At 41.7% G+C, this 14321-nt stretch overlaps 1 long non-coding RNA gene across 1 annotated transcript in view; it reads right to left on the bottom strand.

Moving 5' to 3' along the window:
- Positions 1-14321, bottom strand: part of LOC118524243 (uncharacterized) — a 113183-nt gene that overhangs the window by 75266 nt on the left and 23596 nt on the right. The window contains exon 5 of the long non-coding RNA XR_004911527.2: positions 2496-2616. This is a non-coding gene — a long non-coding RNA (uncharacterized LOC118524243). The remainder of the gene's footprint in view (positions 1-2495; positions 2617-14321) is intronic.

The following is a 14321-nucleotide window of genomic DNA, read 5'->3' as shown; positions in this document are numbered from 1 at the left end:
CTTTTTCTATTCATTTTTCAAATTTTTATCACTGCACATGCATTATTAATATAATCAGGAAAGGTTTTACTTCAACCACACACACAAATTATCATTTGGGCTAGCCATTTCTAGAGGGGATGATTATAGTCAGAAAACAAAGAATAGACACCAAAGCTTTCAGTACCTCGAACCTATTGACACAATTACAGGGAAAAAGCAGGTGACCTGATTTGGGTCTCCATTCTTTTTTCAGCTCACTCCTTGGGGGAACTGATAAAGGCAAACCAGATTCACTGAGATCTTCCAGGCTTAGCATCATCCTCATATCATCATCATCATCACCGCTAACAGTTATTGAGCACGTACCGGGCACTGCTGGTAGGGTTTAACCAATATTGTCAACTACCCCTCATTAGAACTCTTGGAATTAGAATTCTCCTACTTGAAGTTTCCATGGCTTGAATGAGAGACGTGTAAGAAATATTTCCATATTGTCTGTCACACTTAAATTCAAATGTTCATGTTTAATGAACCACAGGCCACTGATCTAAAGCAGAGATCATTAATTGTTACTAATACAATAGGTACTGTTACTGTTCCTATTTTACTGACGAAGAAACCAAACAACAGAGAAACTTGCTCAAATTCACACCATTAGTAGGGATGGAGCTGGATTCAGACTCCAGGTGGTCTGATGTGCTGTAATGCAACGTCTTATGCTGCATTGCTTCTCAGAAATCAACAAAGAACACTGGAATTTGGGGCACTGGAGGAGATCACAGAGCTTTATTTTTTTTCTTAAACAAAGGAAAATTTTTTCAAATCTAACTCTATGTGTAATTCCAAAATCGGAAACAGATTTTTTTGTTTTTTTTAAAGATTTTTTTTTTTCACTTGAGAGAGAGAGAAAGAGCGCGAGCAGAGGAGAGAGGCAGAGGGAGAAGCAGACTCCCTGCTCTGCTGGGCCGGGAGCCCAATGTGGGGCTCAATCCCAGGACCCCAAGATCATGACCTGAGCCGAAGGCAGACACTTAACCAACTGAGCCACCCAGGTGCCCCTGAAACAGATTTTTAAAAGGAGGAGTTATTCCTGGTTTAGTTGAGAGAGAGGCTGGGGTCCCTTCTGTGCCTCTCCCTCATTTCCCATTGAGGTCACTGTGGTGTCTCACCTTTGTACAACTCTTCTGAGAAACTACTGCCCTAATCCAACTACTTCTACTAAGAGATGAGAAATCTAGGCCCAGAGCTTTTAAAAGACCTGCCTGAGAGCATCCAGTTAGTATATGCATAAGCCAGGGCTTCTCTACTATCACCACAGAGTACACACATACATTATTTAGGACTCCTCCTGTTACAACTCTAATTTGCTTAGACAGAAAAGGGAATTTATTAGTTCAAATAATCAGGCAGTCCAAGGAGATTCTGGCTTCAGGTATAGCTAGATCCAGGAGTCCACTGTGACACAAGCGGCTCTGTCCTTCCTCCCTTTCTAGCTCTGCATTCCTGTGAATTGACTTCATTCACAGGAAGGCTCTCTACCTTATATGCCTATAGCATTACAGCTCTAGATGTGCAGGACCCCTGCATGGTAAACTAGTAATCACTATCATCTGTGCATCTTTCTAGTCAAAACTTTATTGACTTTTATTTCTGTTGGTCAAAGAATAGTATGATAGTTAGGCCTCTCATTCCCGATTTAAAAAACAGAAGAGAAATGAACACATAGTAGCAGTGGTCCACCCTCTTTGGCCTGGTGGGAATGAGTTCCTTGTAGCCAGACAATCTGTTCCATTGGTCTCTAGGTCTATCTTTTCACCAATATGGCAACACTTTGACTACCATAGCTTCATAGCATGTCTCGCACTCAGGTAGCGTAACTCTCCTACTTGGTGGTGGTAGTCATCCTCCTCCCCCTCCTTCTCCTAATCCTTCTCCCCCTTCCTCTTCCTCCTTCTATCAGATTTATTGATGTACAATTTATATATAATAAAACTCACCAAGTTGTGTGATTTGATAACTTCTCACAAATATAGTTGTGTAATGACTACAATCATGGGATAGAAAAATTTCATCACCCCATTCATTCTATCTTCCCTTTCTCTTCTTTTCTATCTTCTTTTGAATTAATCAAGCATTTTTAATAATTTTATTTTATCCCCACTGTTGATTTATTTAGCCGTACCTCTTTGAGTTTGTGTGTGTATATGTGTGATTACTATATAGTTTACAATATCCATTTTCAACCTTCACAATATCACACTTTCAACTTATGTACAGTTTATAATACATATTCATTTTCAACTAATTACAGTCTACCTTCGACCAACATACTACTTTACATATGGTGTGAGATTCTTACAAAAGTATATTTCTCTTTTCTTCTTCCCATCCTTTATACTACTTCTGTCATAGGTATTACTTCTACAAATATTAGTCATTTACATTACTTTAAATAGGTGGTTGTCTTTTAAAGAGATTTTAAAATTAAGAAAAATGTTTTTATGTTTACTCACCTATTTGTTGTCTTTAATTCCTTTGTACGGATCCAAATTTTTATCTGGTATCACTTTCGTTTTGCCTGACGGACTACTTTTAATATTCTTGTCCTCAGTGATGTGCTGGTAATGTTGCTCTCTGAAAAATAAAAAAGAGCCCTGATTTGTAGTGTTTGCTGATTTTCATGATACAAATTCTCCCATCATTACCAATTTTAAGCTACCAACATTTTAACAGTCAATTTGCAAAATTTCTAAATATTTAGCAATCATTTTGTGTGAACTGGTATGAAGGGGCTTAAGCTTGTGATGCTAATCTGCTGTCAATGTATCTTCCCAGGCTTTATTTTTCTGAAAAAAGTCTTTTTTCCCTTTCCATTTTTGAAAAGATCCTTTCTGGGTATATAATACTAGGTTGATGGTTTCTTGTTTCAGTACTTTATATTTATTATTATTATTTTATTTATTTTTTTTAAGGAAGCTCTAGGCCCAATGTGGGGCTTGAACTCAGGGCCTGAGATCAAGAGTCACATGTTCCACCAACTGAGACAGCCAGACACCCCTTTGTTTCAGCACTTTACAGTTGTTGCTCCATTGTCTTCTGGCTTGAAATGCTTCTGATGAGAAGTGTGCTGTAATTCTTATTTTCGTTCCTCTATGTCTAGTTTGTTTCTCCACCCTTCCTCCCACTCTATATCCCTGTCTGCTTTTAACATTTTCTCTTTATCACTGGTATTCAGCAATTTGATTATGATGTGTTTTGGTGTGGTTTTCTTTCTGATCCTATTACTTGACCCTAACATGGCCCTTAGACAAATAACATGGAGCTGGTGTGCTGAAAATGGCCCATCGGATCTCTGATACATCCTAGTGGCCAGGGCCCAATCGGATCTGTGGCTGGAAGATGAGTCTTTGAGTATTACTTTAATGAGATTTTTAGAGTTCCTCATTATTTATTAGTAATGATATCTTATATTTCTATAGCAGTTTAAAATTTTAAAGATTTATTTATTTATTTGAGAGAGAAGGGGTGGGGGAGGAGCAGAGAGAGAGAGAAACCCAAGCAGACTCCATGCTGAGCACAGAGCCCAATGCAGGGCTCTGTCTCATGACCCTGAGATCGCGACCTGAGCCGAAACAAGAATCAGAAGCTCAACCAACTGTGCCACCCAAGCGCCTTAGCAGTTTAAAATTTTAAAAGAATTTAACCTACATTTTTTTAGTGTGTAGATTATTTCAAATGCAGCTGTATATCAGAATTACCTGAAGAACTTTTTAGTACAAAATCCTGGGTACCACTTAAGACTTTTAAAACACACACACACACAAAACCACAATATGACCTGATTTATATTTCTTGTAAAAGTTCTGTGGTAAAGGTTTGGTTATTTTCTTATAAATGCAGAATCTGAGGTTACTAAGACCAATGACTTACTTAAGGTTTCAGAGCCCATCAGCTGGGCTAGAATGTGGGCCTGGATTTCTGGACTCTTGTCTTGGGACTTCTTTCCATAACATCAGTTACCCCAATATTTTGGGGCACTAGGACCTCATTTTAACGTAAAAATACTTTAAGACTACCTAACCCTACCACTATATTCTTTGAGCTACAAAATATATCTATGGGTTTGCATTTTACTAATCACAGCAGCGTCTACAAACACTTAAGAAGTCATACATATGTGTGCAATAGGTATTAAGTATTTAGACCACAAATTATGCTTAACACACATCATCTCTTTGATGATCTCTTGTAATAGCTCTGAACGCCCTAGGGGTCTGCAGCCCTGGGCCACAGGCTTGCAGTATAATAGCCTTTGAGTTGATCATGGCTACAGTGGTTTAGCGTACTTGTAGGCAATCATTAGATTGCTATCATTTTTAGATTTGTTGCTATTAGATCGTTACTAGATTTAACAACAAAGGAAGTACCATTTCTTTAGGTAATTTATGATTGGTATCATGATTTTTAAAAAAATATTATTTTATTTTATTTAAATTAAATTAACATATAGTGTATTATTAGTTTTAGAGGTAGAGTTCAGTGATTCATCAGTTGTATTCAGTATCATGATTTTTTTAACATCTAGGATTCTAAGAATTAGAGAATAAACAATTGCATCCAAAAGTAAATAAGGGACACCAGAATGAAAATAATTGAAAGGATAAAGCTTATTTTAACAGAAAGCCTCCACATCAAATTAGTTCTAGATAAATATCTGGGAAAATGGATAAATCTCATTTCAGGGCTGGAAACGAGGCTGGCACATGCCTCGGTTTTGCCTGTGCTCAGGAAGATGGAAGGAATTCCAGTAGGGCACTCAGGGATGTTCGCTGGAATCTCAGCTGCTGAGATGAGATGCAGAGTGTGGCCTCAGTGGGGGTTCTCTTGATTTCTCTTGGCCCATCTTCAGGCTAACAGTGATGACGCTGACCTCCTTGTTGAGAGTGTATGTGCAGAGAAGAGACAATGTTGATTAAAAGTAACAGTGGTTTAAGGAAACAAGGAGTCCAGAACTTTGCTATAGGGAGAGCCATGTGGAGAAGGCTGGTGGGAGCAGGTTAGAGACAGACTTGCAGTCCCAGCCCAGATGCCTGCATTTACGTGGCGGGCGCTGGTCTTGGTGTGCCTTGTCAGTCTGGAGAGTCTTCTTCCTAAATTAATTATTCTATCTTCGTAGCAGGAAAAGCTTTTATCTTCTGTCTAAATTCATGTCTTTATCTGCCTTACGGAGGTCCTGCCCTTCCAAGGCCTTTGGCTTAGAGGTATTGACGGCCCTGTCTGCCTCTCTGTTAGATCTTCTTCCTACTCTTTTCAGGACAGTTTAATCTGAAAACAGAGAGGAGGTTCAGGATCCCATCTTGTCTTCAGCATGAAAAAAATTGGACAGAAATGGAGAGAGATATCACTGGGGTCACTCTCAGAGAACAATATGTAAATGAATGGACTGGTTTTCTTGAGAAACAGGTACTTCTTCTGTGTCCACCTGCCTGGGTTCCCCTAAAAGCAGAGCCTGAGCCAAATGCTTCCATGCAGGTAGTTTACTTGGGGATGTGGTCCCAGGGGACAGGAACAGAGCAACAGTGAAGGAAAGAAAGCCAAATTAAGGATGTGCGGTTGAGCTGGCCATGGCCTGGGAATGGCAATTCCCATGGCAATTGGGCTTGACCCTGTGGAACTTTCTAAGGATCCATATGAAATGTGTCTCAGAATGTCCACAGATGATGAAGGAAGGAAACATTTATTTATCAGCTCTCATCTGCCTCTGGTCAAGAATGGCCCCAGGGTGTGAGCTCCCCTGCATTTTGAGCCATGCACATGGGATTCTGTGTCATGGTGGGACATCAGAGAAGCCACAGGACAGGAAGGGAGAGGATGAGACCCAGGCTGAAGCAAGACACTGCCAGGCTGCTTGTGCACGAAGCTGATTAAAGCCCTCATAGAATTAGCTCCTTCTTTAGTGGCTGGAGAAGGAGGTGGGGCTGCAGGGATTTGGAGTGTTACTCCAGATATGAACAACACATCCCCCAACTTCAGCGATATAGCTTTAAGATTCTAGATGACTTCTATGGTCTCTTTGTTTCTAATTCATCATAAGGGACAAAGTGTCAGGAACTTTGATTTTGGCCTCCTTTAGTGCTGAATCCTGGCTCTATCACTTATAAGTTTTGTTCTCTTGAGCAAACTACTTAACTTCTTCAAGCCTTAGTTTACTGAGCTGTAAAATCAAGACAGTATATCTGCCTCATCCTGTTGTTGTGAGAATGTGCTGGGATAATGTATGTTCTTAGCACACGACCTAGCCCATGGCAAGAGCTCCAGAAATGGTAGCTTGTATTATTCATTATGATTTTGACATCATAATAGGAGTAGTTGTGAGACATAAGGCAATGTGGCAAGAGTTAGTAGGGGCTAGGACTGGAGACAGGCTGAACAAGACAGACCCCCAGCAGGCATGTGGGCTGGGGGATGGTGCATCTGTTTTTTAACAGGTCAGGCTACAGGCCCTGGGATGGGGACAGGCCAAAGTCTGACAAGGTATCAGGACTTCCATTAAAGGAGCTGAGGTACCAGACAGAAACGAGAGTGTTACAGAGAGAAGAGAAGGAGTTATACGATTTCAGGAACTGGGGGGTTGCAGAAGTTTTCAAAGAAAGGTTAGATGGTCTAGGGGGCCCCATCCCCATCCCCAGGCTTATAACAGCCAGACTAACCTCATGCTAAGCACTGGGGCCTTCTGAGTTTACTGTTTGCCTGTATATGTGGTGGGGTTATGGGTTCAGAATGCGGGAAGGCTAGGCCTACAAGCTGAGGGTATTAGTGCCATTAGCTGGGCATGAGGGTGACTCTCAGTTCACCTGCCGCTGAGCGGAAGGCCTCTGCCATAAAGGGGCTGGCACGACCCCGTCGATTCTTAGACCCAAGGTTAACAAGGCCTCCTTGCTTCGGCTGACTAGGTGACTATCCTGTCACTAACACTGAATCCTTCAAGGCTCAGACCCACCTCTCAGCCAGGACTAGTGGCAGAGCGACCCTGGAGGACATAAACAAACCAGATACCCTAAACTTTAACGCCCAGTTTCTCTGTTAACTTCACTTTTGAGGAAAGAGCCATATCTTATTATAATGGACCAGGATTTTTGTCAAATCCCATGTCACATGGTTACAATGTCACCAAATCCATTTCTACAAACGTTCCATTTTAATCTATTTAATAATAACATCTTTCTTTATGTTGTTCAAAGAATTATCTCAGTTTCTCCAGGTTTTCATGGAGAAAACACACTGAATTGATGTTTCTGATCAAAATGAAGATGTCAGAAGCAAATTTAAATTAGACGTGGTTTTACATGTAGTTGGTTATGTGTAACAACTGATAGGTTAGCATCTCTTTATTTTTCTTCAAGAGAAAAAAAATTCCGATAGAATGATGCTTTGAAAATAGTTAACTGGCAGCGTGAGGGACTTGTGTAGAAAGTTGAGGTGACAACTGAAAGTCAAGACTACACATGTTCATGTGTTTCCTAGGGAAAATAAAATCTCCAATTTAAAGAGACTTGGGTGCTGCTATTATTTCTTCAGATAAGATACATAACAACAGAAAAGATGGCTTTTCCTAGGGAGGCATTAGACATAAGCTGAAAAATAAGTAGAAAAAGTTACTTTTTTCCTTTCTCAAAATTTTTATCTTATTTCTTCATAGTTTTATTATGTGGTGATTTGATGTTGGCTTTTTAAATTTTTTTTAGAGAGAGCGCGCGTGAGCGCAAGCAGGGGTGGTGGGGGTTGTGGGGTCAAACGGGACTTGATCCCATGACCCTGAAATCATGACCTGAGCTGAAACCAAGTGTCCAACACTTAACCAATGGAGACACCCAGGCACCCCTCAATGTTGACATCTTTATGTGCTTGAGCACACTCATCTTCCGGCAGCACATGGGGACATTACCATAGTGTGTGTCTTCAGGAAACAGAAGTCTTGCCTCTCCCATGGGCTTTTCACATGTGGTCTACCGCCATTTCCCTGTGTGCCCCCCTGTCTCGGAGACTGTTCCTCAGTGTCCTGTGTTCTGTCCTTGGCTCCATCCCTGTGCCATCTTGTATGAACAACTCTTCCTTCTCACTGTCCTTCTTTCCCTTCTCATTTCCCAGTAGATTTCTACCTGTTCACTATCTTTTACCACTAATCACAGATTACAGGGTTAATGAGTAGCCTGAACTCCTAAAATGGGTTGCCCGTGGATCAAGGTGGAAAACTGAGATAATCTGGTTGCTGCCATCAAGTGAATTTTATACGGTTACAGGCTCTTGTCCATCAGGCATTCTTCTAGCAGCTTTAGCTCTTGAACACTGTGATCAAAATTAGAAGTAAGAAAAAGTGTTTTAAGCTATGAGTCAAATAGCTGTCACAGAATCCACATAACTTTATTCCTTTGATTAAGTTTAACAAACGGTTATTGAGTATTTTCTATCCACCAGACACTGTCCTGGGTGGTAGGAATAGTGAGATGAATAATTTATCTCTCTCACCTTGTTCCAGGAAGGATCTGAGGTGGTTTGTAGCAGAAACATATAAAATAAAATGGCCAAATACAGGTTTTAAAACTCAGGACAAGGGAAATATAAATTAAAATAGGTCAAGTCTAGGAGGAAAGAGGACACAGATACACAGCCAATGGCAGCCTTCATAATTGTTACACTTGAGCTGTGAATTTGACTCTAAGCACATGAGGTGGCCAAGGGGAAAGGGAAACATGGTCAGTTACACATTTCCCATTGTAGAAACAAAGAAATTGTATAGTCACTCAGGGGGAAAACGATGAATAAGACGTGGTTCCTAATGGCAAGAAATTTATAATTCAGCAGGAGAGACAGATCTATAGCAAGTATCTGTAAAACAAAGCTGTATTATGAGGTCTGCATAAAGTGCTAAGGGAACAGAGATAGGGGAACAACGTTTGGCTTATGAGAGAGAGAAGATGCTACCTGAACAATGCCCCAAAAGAAGAAATGGACAAGGAGGAGGAGGGCACATGAGACAGAGGGAAGGAGTACAGTGACTGGAGATAGCAGCCTCCAGCTATGTTTGCATTAAAATTGCTTTGAGTGCTTGTTAAACGACTCTGAGTCAGTAGGACTGGGATCTTTCACAAGCACCCCAGAATGCTAATTTTGGTGCTCAGGGACCATACTTTGAGAAACACTAGAATCGATTCTTGGTTGTGTAGGGCAGTGAAAGATGATGTTGGAAAAGCAGACTGGACCCACCTGGTGTGGGCTTCATACATCACAGTCAGAAACTCGAATTTTGTGGGTAATGGGGAGACTCTGGGTGCCTTCAAGCCTAAGCAGGTGAATGACACCATCAGATCTGTGTGTGTGTATGTCTGTGTCTTCCTTTTCTTTTTCCTGATTACAAATGCAGCAGCCAGAGGATGAAAGGCAGGAGGAAGGGATTGAAAACAGGTAACCAACGAGGAGTGTTGCAGGGTCCAAATGGAAGAGGACAAGAATGTGTTTAGGTGTTGGCAGGGGAAATGGAGCAAGGTGAACACTTTCTGCAGTGAGCATGAACCTGTTATTTTATTGTTAGTCACAGATTTACTTTTCTGGTTAATCTATGTCGTTTTTCATGTCTCGCTCATTATTATTTTACTTTATTTTCTGCTCTCTGGCGTCTGGCCTAAACCAACAAGCAGCCCCAGTGACCTACAGGGGTGCAGGTCCCCGCTGAGCTCTGCCTGGCCCATGTGTGAGCAGGGGTGGGGGTGTGAAGGGCTGTGAGGGACGTTCTCGGCATAGTGTAGGGGAGGCAACTTCTCTTATGGTGAATTCGCATTGGAGGGTGACAGAGTGCATATGGATTTTTGTTTCTTTTAATTTACATACTTTTTAAAAGTTCTTATTTTACGGGGCACCTGGGTGGCTCAGTTGGTTAAGCACCTGACTTGTGATTTCAGCTCAGGTTGTGATTTCATGGGTCATGGGATCAAGCCTTACATCAGGCTCCACATTGGGTAGGTAGTCTGCTTGAGATTCTCTCCCTCTGTCCTCCTCCCACTCGTGCTCTCACTTTCTCTCTCAAATAAATAAATAAATAAATAAATCTTAAAAAAAAAACCACCTTATTTTATAAAGACAAAATAGGGAAGACAGTACTGAATCCCCATAACCAATTACTGAGATTCTGCAATTTAAGATTTTGACAACATTTTTTCAGCTTTATTGAGGTATAATTGACAAATAAAATTACACATATTTAAAGTGTACAACATGATGATTTGACATACATAGATTTTGTAGAAATGATTACCAACAATCCAATTAATTAACACATTCATCCCTTACGTAGTTACCTTTTTTGTGTGTGTGATGAGAATGCTTAAGGTCTATTAGCAACTTTCAAGTACACAACACAGTCTTATTAACTATAGTCACCATGCTGTATTTACACCCCCAGAGCTTGTTCATCTTATAACTGAAGGCTTATACCCTTTAACCAGCATCTCATGTCTCCTCCAACCACCAGTAGCAGCCCCTGGTAACCATCAATCTATTCTCTCTAGGAGTTCAACTTTTTTTTTTTTTTTAAGATTCCACATGTAAGCGAGACCATATTGTATTTGTCTAGTTTTACTTAGCATAAAGTCTTCTATTTTTAACCATGTTGTTGCAAATAGCAGGATTTCCTTCTTTCTCATGACTGACTAGTATTCCATTCTATGTATACACCACATCTTCTTTATAACTCATCTGTTGAAGGACACTTAGGTTGTTTCCATATCTTGACTATTATGATAATGCTGCAGTGAACATGGGAATACAGATATCTCTTTGAGGTACTGATTTCATTTTCTTCAGATATATACCCAGATTGCGGGATCATAGAGTTCACAGTAGTGTGTTATTATGATCTACTCCAGTAGATCATGTAGTAATTTCTGAGGAAACTCCATATTGTGATTCCTCCAGCTTTGTTCTTTCTCAGGATTGTTTGGCTATTCAGGGTCTTTTGTGGATATGAATATGAAATTTAGCATTATTTTTTTTCTCTGTGAAAAATGCCAATGGAATTTTGATAAAGATTGCACTGAATCTGTAGATCACTTTGGGGAGTATGGACATTTAACAATATCAATTCTTCCAGTTCATGAGCTTTGGATATCTTTCCATTTGCTTGTGTCTTCCTCTCTTTCATCAAATGACATTGTTTTCCATGTACAGGTCTTTCACCTCCTTGGTTAAACTTATTCTTATTTTATTGTTTTGATACCATCAAAATGGCATTATTTTCTTCATTTCCTTGATTTCTCATATTCCTTGAAGTCTTGCATTGCTGTCTTCACATCTGAAGAAACAGTTACCTTCTCTAGTCTTTATTGGATGGCTTTGGGAAAGAAATACCTTCTGTCCGTTCTGCTAAGGAGTCTGAGGCTTTCTCAGACCTTTTCTATAGATACACATGCTCCCCATTTCTTGTTCCCTCTTAGGGGGATTTCTTAAGATTGTATGTTTTTCTTGCTTTCCCTAGGGTGGTGCTAAATGCTCAAGTTAGTGTCTTTTCTCCCAATCTTGCAGCGTCAGGGCCAGCTTTCTGCCTGTGCTCACCAGAGGTCCACAAAGGCTCATACTCACTGCTCTTGGAGCCCCCACAGAGAGCCAGCCACGGGGTGGGGTGTATGTGGGTGAGGCAAACGGAGTATTCAGGTACCCATGAGCCATCTGGGGGGGATCCTCAAATGAAACATCCCCAGCAGCTTGTGGGCAGGCTTCCTGATGGATTCCACAAAGTGGTTAGTAAGATCCATGTCTTTCTGATGCCCTCTGAGAGCCCTGTCTGCTGTTCTCCCAGGCCCTCTCTGCCCAAGTGGTGCAGAATAGCCCAGTATTCTGGATGGGTGAGAAAGAAGAGGGCCTTATTGGCAGCATTCCACACAGCTGGGAAGCCAGGTGCTCCTTCACACACTCTCAGTCCCCCCCGTGAATGAAGCCACAGAACTAGAAGGTCTCCCTTGGCATTGAGCTGCATCTGTGCCTTGGGGGAGGGGTGACATGGTAAAGTGAAACTGTTTCTCTCATCCTCTTCAATGCGTCCAACCTGATTGTTCTTTGCTCCAGTGGTTTGCTGGAACTTCTCTGCTGGACTCCTGGGCTGCCATAAACACATTCTCATCTGTGGGTGATCGTCAGACTTGCTGTTTTGTGGGGGAAATATAAGTAAAAAACTCCTATTCCACCATTTTGCTGACATCGTTCCCATGTTTTTATTTGCTCTAAGAAAAAAGCTAACAACGTCCAGTTCAGTAGATCCTGCAAACACAATGTCTCCCCTTCAAAAATGTCAATAAATACCAGCACCTTGCATTGTGGTCTACAAAAACCAGTGTGCCTGAGGCTGGACAATGTTCTCGTGCAAAGACTTATTGTTTTGGAGTCTGCTCTCATGCGTGCATGGTGTTTGTGAGCAACAAGCCTATGGTCCAATCCATTATTTCATTCATGGTACAGGAACTACTGAGTTCGGTCCCAGGACAAAGTGAAGTAAATAACATTTGGCTAGGATCCACTGTTTAAACCTGTCGTAAGTGGAATAATGGCTTTCCCTAAGATGTCCATGTCCTAATCCCCAGAACCAGTGAATATGATACCTTACATGGCAAAAGAAATGTATTTGTTTGTTAAGGTCACCATAACAAAGTACCATGAATTGGGTGGCTTGAGCAGAAATTCATCCTTTCATAGTTCTGAAATCTAGAAGTGCAAAATCAAGGCGTGAACAGGTTGGTTTCTTCTAAAGGCTGTGAAAGAGAGATCTGTTCCAGGCCTTTCTCCTTGGCTTATAGGTGACTGTCTACTCCCTATGTCTCTCCTTTTGTGGGTGTCTGTGTCCAAATTTCCCTTTTGTTATAGACACCAGTCGTATTCAATTAAGGCCCACCCTGATGATCTAATCTTAACTGATTACATTTGTGATGATCCTCTTTCCAAGTAAGTTCACATTCTGGGGTTTACAACTTTAAAATATGAATTTAGACACAATTCAACCCATAACAAAAGACTTTGTGGATATGATTAAAGTTAAGGACTTTGAGATGAGGAGGGTATCCTGAATCATCCAGGTGGGCTCAAGCTAATCCCATGAGTCCTTAAACATGAAGAGACTTTCCCTTCTGTGGTCAGTGAGAAAGAGTTGTCATAAGGGCACCTGGGTGGCTCAGTTGGTTGAGCGTCCCACTCTTGATTTCAGCTCAGGTCATGATCTCAGGGTTGTGAGGCTCTCACCTCGGTGCAAACCCTGTGTCTGGCTCTGAGCTGAGTGTGGGGCCTGCTTAAGATTCTCTCACTCTCTCTGTCCCTCCCCACCCCATGCTCGCTCGCTCTCTTTAAAATAAATAAATAAATCTTTAAAAAGAGAGAAGGAGTTCTGATAACAGAAAAGAGGTCAGAGGGAGGCAACACTGCTGGCTTTCAAGAATGGTGGAAGATAGGGCGCCTGGGTGGCTGAGTCGTTAAGCGTCTGCCTTCGGCTCAGGTCATGATCCCAGGGTCCTGGGATCAAGCCTCGCATCGGGCTCCCTGCTCCGCGGGAAGCCTGCTTCTCCCTCTCCCACTCCCCCTGCTTGTGTTCCCTCTCTCGCTGTCTCTCTCTCTGTCAAATAAATAAATAAAGTCTTTAAGAAAAAAAAAAAGAATGGTGGAAGATACCCGTCGAGATGCTGGTGGTCTCAGAAGCCAGAAAAGGCAAAGAAGTAGAGTTCCCTAGAGCCTCCAGAAAGGAATTTGGCCCTGCCAGCACCTTGATCTTAGCCTAGTGAGACCAGTTGTCAGACTTCTTACCCACAGGACTGTAAGATAGCACATTTGTATTGTTTGTAGTGATCTGTTATGGCATCGATAGAAAATTAATATAATTTCGGGGCGCTTGCGTGGCTCAGTCGTTAAGCGTCTGCCTTCAGCTCAGGTCATGATCCCAGGGCCCTGGGATCCAGCCCTGGCATCGGGCTCCCTGCTCCGCGGGAAGCCTGCTTCTCCCTCTCTCACTCCCCCTGCTTGTGTTCCCTTTCTCACTGTGTCTCTGTCAAATAAATAAATAAAATCTTTAAAAGAAAAGAAAAGAAAAGAAAACTAATATAATTTCTTCCCAACTGCAGCCCCTCAATTCACCAGGCCATCTCCCATCCCCCACATACAATGCTTCTCTCTGGGAGGGCACTCTCCACAGAACTTCCCCCACCCCTACCACAGCCTCTAATCAAAGCCAAGTCATGTAAAGCAAGGGATTCCTTCCAGAGTATCCGGCCAGCCCCTGACCCACTCCATTGCACACTCCCCAGCTTCCGAAT

The sequence above is a fragment of the Halichoerus grypus genome, chromosome 5, assembly GCF_964656455.1.
Source record: "Halichoerus grypus chromosome 5, mHalGry1.hap1.1, whole genome shotgun sequence".
Taxonomy (NCBI): domain Eukaryota; kingdom Metazoa; phylum Chordata; class Mammalia; order Carnivora; family Phocidae; genus Halichoerus; species Halichoerus grypus.
The sequence above is the reverse complement of the archived record's forward strand: the minus strand, read 5'-3'. Positions and strand labels throughout refer to the sequence as shown.